Consider the following 11,519-nt stretch of genomic DNA (forward strand, 5'->3'; position numbering starts at 1 on the left):
CAAAAAATGTCCATATCTTAATGCAGATTAGAATAAATAATTAAACCTGTGTCATCAATGAGATAAGAACTGATGATTGAAACTGTTGAACAGTCAAACTATTGGGAACTCGCCTTTACTTCTTTATTCAGATCCCCATTAGCTGCCATTAACGCAGCAGCTACTCTTCCTGGGGTCCACATAAAACAAACACAACATAATAAGTATACATGAAATAAAATACAGAAAATGCTACAAACATGAAATACAAAAACAGACAATGGTTGGAAGTTGCACGGGCTGCAACAAAGTGGAGGGAAGACAGCTTTAGTTGCACCTCGAAACAACTATAACCTCTGGTGTCAGTAATGCTTAGACATTAATATAAGGTTGACAAGCATCAATTGTGTCTAAATGATTTTTTTCTGCATACACATTGTACCTTTTGAGTGAAGTTGCAGTTTTCAGAATGCAATTGAGCCTTCAACCAGCAGAGGGAGGTATCTGTACACTTAATGAAGTCTGCTCATTCCAGTTAAGTGCTGTACATACTGCATTTAATAAAAGGTCAATGAAATATGAGTGCAAACTGAATGAAACTGAACACAGTGTGTCTTAAATATTTCAACTTGAGAATATTTCATGTGTAAGTGAGCAGCGTGACTGTTGTCTTTTGAATTAGCACTTCAGTCAACAAGGGGAAAAGAAACATTAAAAATGAATTGCATCTCCAAGTGTTGAACTTTTTTAAATAGGATAAAAGATGTGATGTATTGTGGGTTTCTCTTATTCAAAATACCTCAGCCTCTGTGTCTTCAGCTGTGCCATTTTTAGAACTGATACTTTGTTTTCTGTTGTTTTCTGTTCCTCCAACCTATATATCACTCTCACAAGCAGAGATGTGCCACTACATAACTAGAACACTCCACCTAACCCACACACTACACACAATCACACTAACACATCCACTAACCAGCCAACCTCTGTCCACTGAGCAGAGTTTTCATTATTTGGCATTGTATGGTAGTCTGGCAGACAGAGAGCGTTCACTGAAGTGTTCACCTTTCATTATCATGTTCGCCTTACTTGACAGTCAAGATAAATGAGAAGCATCCAGAAAGGACATGAACTCAAAGATGCAGTTCTGTGTGTCAGCCTATGCTGATTGCACTAGCAACCCCTATTTACTGTGATGTCTGGAAAAGCGTATGCCTTTATTAGACAAAGTGCTGCGTGATTGCCAGTTGACAGGTAGATGGCACCTACAGGGGCGTCACAAGTAATTCTAGGCCCCATTAAAAGACACCACATTGGCCCCACCTACACAGAGGGACCAAAATTCAGGATCAATGATATTTCCAAGCAACAACTGCATTCAAATTTAATTTTACAAACACCTAACATTTACACATCAACATGTGGATAGGAAGATAAAAATGAATGCACACCACTTCAGTTGCAATAAAACATACAGAGTGCTTTATGCTCCCTGCTAAACTTGTCTCTAACTTACTTATAACTCTTGTCACTCAAGGCATGACAGCAAGTTTCTGTTTCAAAGCCACAACAAACCTTTACTATGGGGAAAAATATGTTTTAAATGTTGTTTAGATGAAACAATAAAGATTGAATAAACCATCCTGGCACAAACTCCTCTGATTCCCTAGGGGAGAGTGCAGCATGCTGAAAGACATGAAACACTTGAAGAATCAAGGCACATCAGTGAAGATGTGTCCACATAGGTCATCAGATGTAGGTTCACACTGTATATGACTGTGTGGTGTATGTTAGAAGCATGTATGTTCGTATGTACGTACAATTGCAAACAATAACTATATCTTCATTTCAGGCCTACCAAGGGCTCCTTCTGTCATTGAGGCCCTGGGTAAGTTTTTCCCTTCACCATGATGCCTATCAACACCAAGTATCTAAGGTTTAGTAGTACTAATAAGGCGCTATTCCATGTTTCAAAGGCAGAGACTTCAAATCAAACACACAGAAGAAGATCGTCTTTTTCCCATTCATTTCTATGTGGTTTCCAGTGTTTCTGCATCCAGCCTCAAGCGGATTTTCAGTCCCTGTCAATACTGTGATTGACAGTATTGACAGACTTTAGCTTTAAGTGCTATTGCACAATCTCAGGGTTTATTGCTGAAGACTGTCCATCTTGTTTGAATAAAAACATTATTTTTCAATCAGGGGTCACACATTCAGTTCATGAAGTAAACATTTAAAAGGTCTTAAAATATTCTAATTTGATCTCCTATGAAATCATACCCTGCCAATGATGAATCATGCTGAACGGATGACTGCACGTGCAGGTTATTAAATACTTCAATATGTTGTTTGGGACATGCTGTCATATTACATTTTGCTCTGAGATGGTGATAAGAGAATATGTGATGAGCTATTAGTAATAGCCATGGGAAATGAACACCTGTCTCTTTGCAGATGCCATTTGTCTCAAGTCATTCAAAGGGAGACTCTAATTAAGACACAATCCTCTCAGCACAAAAGTGCTCTTTGCTGGATGTGTTGGGCTTTCTGCCTTCTGCCTGATTGCGCTGTTCATCTCATAAAAGTATTCCTCCCTAATCTGTATTCAGAGTTCAGCCCCTCTCTTTTGCTCTCCCTCTCTCTTTCTAGCCTTTTCTCTTTCATCCATGGGCAGAAATGATAGAATCTTTACTAGCCCCTTAACCCCTGGCTGGTATTTTTCAGCTCAGGCTTATGCAAAAGTGACCTTTTATTGTGAACAGTTATTGCCCTCACTCTCCCTGAATTAGAGGGGATGATATAGTGCACACTCACCAGATAAACAAGGCTGTACATTCACTCTCTGGTTGTTGTGTGCTCTCCTTTCTTCCCAGTAATAACTATAAATCTAGCACCAAAAAGGGAATGCAATATTTTGTGATTTCTCAATTATTGGACTTATGGGAGTCTGTTTGGTCATGTTTGTTTGGTTTTCTGGTGTAATAAATGATGGGATTTCATCCAAAATGATACAGAAAGTGGGTGAATGATTTGAAATCTGCAGGGAGTTTTGATAAACATTTGATAGCCAAGATTCTCTTCATACGGCCTCAAACACTTAATCAGCATAAGTCCTGAACAAACACACTTGTCATAATAGTAATTACCCACCACCAGCTGCGTCTGCTTATATCTACAGATTAATATGAAGCACTCATAATGGTCACACTTAATGTGCTACCAATTTGTTTTCTCCACTTTAACCCACAGAGCTCTATCTGTACAAGCGCTTTCATGGTTAACTGGGTGTGACTGATTTAAGACAAACCTGGTTAGCTCCTCGTAGCACTTGTAGGCCTGATTAAATATTCAGAGGGGACCTTGTGTGTGTTGATGTTGTGTCTCAGGGGATTGTTTAATTCTGCTAACAGACACAAAAAAGGCCTGTGTCAGCCGTGCTGCTGAGGCTGCATTTCACTGCTGGCATCCACTGTGATGGGGGTCTGATCCTTCAGCCGACCTCTGCGAGTTAACCGGCGCTCCTACTCCAGGATGGTGCCCGACCGTAGAGTGAACTCCACTTTTACGTATGCATATGGCACGCCGCAGCTGTCAATTTATGCTAATACACTTTTGAATTAGCCATGAAAAACAATTAATTTTCTGAGCAGGTTGATGAGGAGTTTTCACCAGGAGCTTAATCACAATCTTTTGTGCTGCAACACTTGCTGACTGTGTGGCTCGTGGAGCAAGACACGGACAGAATTCAAAGAATGTCCACTCGAGATTAGGAAACATACTCTTGCCTGCTTAATATACTGCTCACACACACTGCATGCATTGTGATGTCAAGCTGGACCCTTGTGATTTATTTGCTTTTGTAATAATCATATCAGTTACTTTAAGTAGGCGATTCTTGCTTGTTATACAGACTTACACATCTTACAAAATAAAGGATTTCTCACGGGTTACAATATTTGACAACCACAGTAGATAATATGCATATTAAAGTACTCAAACTTCTTTTAGACCTTGACTGAGCTTATGTATTATTTATGATACAGTATTTCAGCTAAACTTAGAAACCAGACATTATCTCACTATCTGTTTTCAGAAGACACAATGATGTTTCATCCGTATACATTTTTTCTTACAAGAAATACTATTACAGTGTAATAACTCCTGTATAATAGGACACAGATGTTGAATTTAGGTAATAAACGACACTTGTGAGTGATGTTTGGAGCTCACAGAAAAAAAAAGACCATGTAACATAAAAAATATGGGTCAGTGTGAGGATAATTGTTGTAAGCTAAAGGGCCCCAGAGGCACTGTGCTCAAGAGACAGCACTGCTGTGGTTATAGACTGGCCTGCTAAATCACACAAAATGTCTTTGACCACTCTTTTTCACAGCCACCAATCTGTGTCCTATTTTCACTCAGCCCTACTGTCACCTGTCCCTCATTTCCTCTCCTTGGGGAGTCAAAGTTCCCTTTGGCTTAAAAACCTCTCCAATCTTTTTTTCATCTACTCATTTCCACTAGAGGCCAGGCAGTGAGATGGCTCTGGCAGAGGTTTCAAGCACTGCAGATGTTGAAGCACCGAGTGCTTCTCCATTTCCTGGCCCTGCAGTTCATGAGACTGTCACAGGGTTGTAACTGGGATGAGAGCAAATTCTAGTCCAGTGATAAACTGAATTTTTGATTGTGAAGCAGCATTTTATCGAACAAATGAAATGATGCTGCTCACAACATTCCTTTGGTGTAGCAGCTGTCTCTCCTTTTTTTCTAATTTCTGCCCCAATTACACAACTGAGGAAAAAAACCAAAATGAATGTTGATTATGGGTATGGGTGCTACAAAGGTCACATGACAATAGTCACTCATCGTATCATAGTATGGTGTAAACCATCAACAAAGGGCTTGTGATTCCATTTTGACCATTGGCACTGCAACACTTTCCTCTGCTATCCAGTATTCCTCGGGTAGTTTCATGCAATATTTAAGTCTCATATATTTTTAAAATTTGATTTGATTATATGTATTCTATTATGCATAGTGAGACATCCATCTGCCTCACATTTTTAGATTGTACGATATTTACATGTGTTGAAATATTTTCAAATGAAACCAGGGATATTATTTGATATTGGTAAAGACTATCACATACTGATTAATTCAGTAATGATGACACTAACATTGGGGGGGCTGCGTGTTGCCTAAGATGAAGGATAATGACAACAATGAGGAGGAGGGTGACAAAGGGGGCTGTCTAAACAAGCTCCATCAAAAATGGTATAGCACTTTTCTAGTCTTTCTGACCACTCAAAGCGCTTTTACACTACTCGTCACATTCACCCATTCACACCACATTCACTCACTGATGGTAGAGGCTTCTATACAGTAGGGACCATCAGTATTAGCTAATCTCATAAACAGCAATTTGGGGTTCAGTGTCTTGCCCAAGAACACTTCAGCATGTGACTGTCAGAGATGGGATCGAACCACCAACCTTCCAATTGATAGACAACCGACTCTACCCACTGAGCCAAAGCCGCAAGTGTAGTGACCGAAAAATTAACTACTTCTGTCATATAGTGTTAGCCTTACTAACATTATCTACAGCTGGTGGGCAGCTGCTAACAAGCAGACGTAACATGTTGCCACTGCCAGAGTAAAAGAGACAAAAGTGGTAATCATAATCTTATCTGTGCCACAGTAGCTTTTGTATATGGTAACCAACTGTCCAGTATAAGCCAGGACATCCTGTATTCCTGACTAAATTGATTTGTCCCAAACTGGACGCCCATTGTCGCAAATGTTGATGTTACATCTCTGCAATCACTGAACAACACTTTACTGAGCCTAGATCAGATCTGACACAGACAGTGGTCCATTATGTACTTATCATGTCTATCATGTAGCAACTGTCATCCAATCACAGCCCCCCACAGGTGCATATATACCAGCTGAAAGAAGTTTCTTTTATGAATAGTGCTGTTAAAGTGACTTGTGGCACATAAGTATGCATAAAAATATGGATAAAACAGCAAAAAAAGAAAAGACTTTGCAACCACAACAAGCATAGGAAGCAAAGATGAGTTAAGTCGGTCAGTAGCAACTCAACAAACGCCTTTTGCACTTTATGCTGCGGGGTGTTTTCAATGAGCCTTGGAGATGAGCATGACCTAACACAGCATACTGCTGCAGAGATGCTCCAGAAGGCCACGCTCGCCAAAGGTGCAAGCAATAATGGTGCACTTTTTGGGGCACAAGACTGCCTGAAGCTGGCAAGAGCAGTAGCCTAAGAAGTATGCATGGAAAAAGTAAACTTGGTGAGTCATGCTTTTCTTTTGGGAGCGAGGCATGTCACCCTCTTTGTTGACCTGCCAGAGGTCAAGACTGGGGTGACTTGTGGTGTTTGTTGACACATTTTGTATGCATTGGATTGTCCACTCAAAAGTTACAGAATGTATTTTGCTTGTGTAGTTTACTCAGTCATTTTTATTTCTTTTCAGCAAAACTGAGATTTATTGGGTGATATTGTTTGTTGTTTTATTTTCCTTCCAAAATCATTATTAACAATCACAGTTTCTCAGCAATGCATCTGATCAGAAAACACCTGACACCTATCAAAGCTTTTGTGTGACCTATTTAACGTCTTCAGTAGAGATATCTGCCTGCTGCTGTAAACGGGTTGATAAGAGCAATGGGACTGAACTAAATAGTAGAGATGTGAGCTATAAAACTGAGAAAGCAGACGGCTGAGAGACACTTAGATTTACTGAGGAGCTGAGTAACTCTGAGAGTGCAGTGGTACATTTCTGTGCACAAATTGAAATACCTACAACCCTTATTTTTCTTTCACTTAACAGCACATTTGTGGTCAGGCTTTGCAAATCCTTGACCATGGTGGCATATGAGAAAATAGAGATATTTTAATTATTTTATAACAATCATTGCCAGCAGTTTCAGAGAGATATGAAACACCTTTTTCTGTTAGATCAAAAATTGAAGCCTTTTATATAATTACATTTGTAAGTCTTACTGAATATAATGAATCTCCATCATGTTTTCAGCAGTTACGTTTGTAGTGAATTTATAAAGTCAATTTTTCCCTCAGTAATACAGCACAGCAAGGCTGGTTCAACTTTCATGGATCACAGCCATTACTGTGAAATTCAGCCATACCTCACTGCAAAATAAAATGACTTTACTGGATTATCTGTTTTATGGGAAAGCTCTCAAAATGTAGCATTTTAGCTTCCAGACTGAGTTCTTTTGGGGAAGTCTACTGGATTCTGTCTAACATTGAGGCAGGATGTTTTCAGAACAAATACAGCCAACGTCTTCAGAAGGCTTCTGAATGGCAGATGGCGGATCAAGTGAGAATCAATACAGAAATCCTTTTGATGTATGTCCTCTTTAGAACAGCGAGGGAGAACACTTTGATGTGAAGATCTTAATTAAACCTAAAAGTAAATTGGTTTACGGTAAACATGGTCTTACATTTGACTGACTTTTACCACGATGATAAAATGGAAGCCACAGCTTCTTATCTGTTTACCGTGAGAACGTCACCATTACATGATTACATACCACATTTTCTGTTCCACTTCAACCTACTGTGAGAGCTGAAGGCATATTCACACATTCACAAGAATAGCACACATACTGACACAGCCTCATGCATGGTGTCTCATGTTTCTGTCACCTTACGCTTTGTCCTCAGTTGCACCACTTGTCATGGCCAACAGCAACATAGAAATGTTAGAAAAAAGAATGACAGAACATTGCATGCCACTTTGACAGTGTGCCTGTTAGACACACACCACATTCTTGGAGAAATATGTATTTATTTTCCAGCAGACAAAGAAGAGGAAAGAGCCTTTTCAGCCAGTTCTTATGTTTTATAATGGTAACATGAAACATTGGCTTAGCCTTATCTCATTTAAGGCATTCCACGGCGAGAGTTATGTTCAGTCGAAGAGAGGCAAAGCTTTCTTTTTTGTCCTGAGCATAACTCATTTCACCTCAAAGAGCTTCTCCTCTCGCAGCACGTACTTGAAGAGAAACTCCATATTAATCTTGTAACTTCGCCATTCATGGACCATAATATATCCACAAGAATGCCACATTGACAACAGATCAACCAAAAGCACTCCTCTGTTTTTATCGTTGGCTGCGGTATAAATGCACTGTGTAAATTAAATTTGCTTACAGTGGTTGTAGCTGTGTGTTTTAGCCTCCCTCTCTGGCTCTCGTCCTGAGCTCTGCCTGCTGGGGCTTTGCAGGAATGTTGTGAAGCCAGGTCACCCAAGGTAACATGCATTGACCCACTGTCAGGCCAGGGTTTGTCTGCCTTAATGAGTACTGACAGATGTTGCACCACGCACATTAATTGTTGCCTGTACCATTAAGGGATAAAGTTAAAAGCTGCGTGCAAAGCAGTTGCGGGTTCTTCAACACATGTGCCCTGAACCTGGACCATCTGTGGTGGGGACATCGTCTCATCTGCTGATTTTTTTTCCTTTGTCTTTCTGCACATAATATGAAATGTGTGATGCAGAGGTTCGTGTGAAATCAGACTTGGTTGCAGCGGAGATTTATTGACAGTTCAAATGGCACATTGATTTTCTCAGAGGAAACTGACTGAGAGGAGAAAGACATGAGCCTCTTAGCGGTGTCTCATTAATTAATAATTAGACTCAGAGGGGGAGGGAAGTGGTCTTGTAGCTGTGAATCTTATGAGCTGTTGCGGGCACTGTGGGTGAGAGTCATGAATCCTCAGTGAATTATAATACATGACTGTTTGTCAGATATAGTTAAGCAACAATTTGATAACAGACACATGCACCTTTGGTGTGCTTTGGAATGCAATTGCATGTGGTAAAAAACAACCCCTTTGCTCTGTTGAATGAACAAAACTGGCACCACTGTTGTTACTTCTAGATGCATAATGCTGAAAAAACATAAGAGCATTTGCAATCTTCCTCCCATCTCACTCAGAGAAAATATGTTTACCCATCCACTGTGGCCAATGAATTATATATTTTGTCATCAAACAGCGATTCCCCTCTGAGCTACTATTAGATTACTGTGTTTCCTAATTACTCAGCCTGTATTAGCATATTTTTTTTCACTTCCATCCTCTGAAAGTTTTACAAAGTAAAGCTGCGAGCGATTATCTGTCACCATCTTCCGTCTGGAGGATTGACGCTTTGACCCCACTTGTCTGAAAATCACACTTGACACTTGTACTCCTGCAGGCAATGTCAAATGAGACAGCTGGGGCCGACTGTGGATGACACGCACCACTGACGGCTGCTAAAGATGTACCATTTGTCTGAAAAACTAATATTTCCATTCAGCATCGGCACCCTGTTCCACTACATTTCATATTTGCTGCAAGGCAGATCTGAATGCAGGCTGGTTTGGGAAGATCTCCTTGGTACTGACATGCCCTTTGTCCTAGATATAAGAACCAGCTTTTCTGCTAATGTGATCCAAAGAGAGCTCATGGAGTCAGCTTGAGATTTAGGGTTTGCAGGCATTTTGACAAGAAAACTGGCAATGCTGCAAGGCTAAATCTAGAAGAGGACGTCTGTGGTTTGCCCAGCAGAGAGAGACAGCCATCACAGTGCATCAGGCCAGACATTGTGAAGACAGTAAAGTTTATGATGGCTTACTACCCTGGCCAAAACCTGCAACCATTTCACGACATACCAGAAATTAAACTGCATTCTTTTACACAATTTACTTTTCAATATATGGCCTGTAATTGTAAGGATCCAAATTGCTTTGTGCATGCATTTCATTGTAACAGAAGAGAGGAAATCAAAGAATCCCAACAGTAGCCATGCGTGGGACTACATAAAAACAGGAGGCTTGAGGAGCTTATTGATGAATTAGTGGGTGGATTGTATTCCAGGCATATCTAAACCTGAGGTGGCTCTAAAATGTTTTGTTTCAGGTTGGTTTTTAACACAAAAAACAAAAATCTATATCATCCAAAGAAACTTTCATCTCAAGGAATGGCTAAAAAAAAAAAGCTTCATTTTGAGTAAATGTCCCTTTAATCAGCCATTTTGGATTCTACCTAAAGACTAGAGCATCTCTAATGAGGCCTATCTGTTGTTCTGCAAAGGAATAGCCTCTGTCTTAACCTCCATCATCTGCAGTAAAAGTAATACAGGCTGTGACTTAATGAGCTGTAACCTCTGCAGCAACGCCATATTGGTAATGGAGCATGGACGGAGCAAGTTCACATCATCTCACTGTGACTGAGCAAAAGTCCCAGAGAAGCCAGGTTAGTTTGTAAATGAAGAATGATGTGGATTTTAGTTTGGGATGGGCAAATGCATCGGCCTGCCTGGCTTCAGAACAAGAGTCTTGATTACAGATGTTACACTCGAAGCGGGATAAGAAAGACTACGCTTTAGTTTGCACAGTGTGTATTAGATTGCACTTTACGAGCAGTGGGAATAATAAAATGAAGCCACAAATATAATTAGTACTTGCTTGTAACCATTCTCCTGCATTGTTATGCTTTAGCAGCACTTCTACTCCTTGTTATAACTGACCAGGTATTGTGTAAGTTACAGAAAAAATCCTCTCTCTGCATTGACCTAACATTTTTTTACTTCCCCCAGCCCATACATATTTGTCTTGAAACAGGTACAACTAAATCTATTTTTATACTAAATAATTTGACTTTAATCTGCAGGCTGTAATCTGAAGCATTACTAAATCCTACACAGCAAGCCAACAATTACTTTTGGTCAGTGCTGGTATTACATAAAAAGTATAAATATCCCCACATAAACTAAAAAATCTGGCATCCATCAGCTGGACCTTGTGGTTACCAAGGAAAAGGCAAGGAAACTGGAAGCCATAGGACCACCACACACATACACACACATACACACACGCACAAGGGCATACACCCAGCAAGCCAAACTTGACTACCACCAAATGCAGGGTATAGAAAACGTGCACACTTAAATGAACTCAGTGACATCCACCCTAGAATTTTTGAAGTATTTGACCAGGAGTCAGCAGGACAACACTACGACTGGATGAAACCAACTGAAAGTTAATTTTGTAAAGGTTCAGAATAAAACATTGTGAAAGAATAAAGGCAAAAGACGAGGGCTGTTTCTGAGTCCTTTAATGGGAACAGAGATTAAGTTGAATTGAGGTCAAACACACTCTTTAGGAGGCTAACAAAAAGACCCACAGACTATGTTTTATGTTTTAGTGAGATTAGTGGTCTTAATAGATGTAAGAATGACTTAATGCGGCATTAAAACATAATAACAATAACAGTTGTTAGGAAAAAGGATAACTGTCATAGGTTCTGTGTGACGTCCAAGTGATTAGAACTGCCTTCCATATTTAAATAAATCAGAAATATCCAAAAATACAAGTCAAGTGATTCACAGATACTTCCTCATAGCCACTGTGTACTTACTGAATGCCAATGACTATCGAAAAATGTGTCTCACTGCTTTGTTATATTCTCCAGAAAGGACAGACTGCCTGCAGAGGAGATACAGAGGAGG

Source organism: Notolabrus celidotus, chromosome 10 (assembly GCF_009762535.1).
Source record: "Notolabrus celidotus isolate fNotCel1 chromosome 10, fNotCel1.pri, whole genome shotgun sequence".
In the NCBI taxonomy this organism is placed as follows: domain Eukaryota; kingdom Metazoa; phylum Chordata; class Actinopteri; order Labriformes; family Labridae; genus Notolabrus; species Notolabrus celidotus.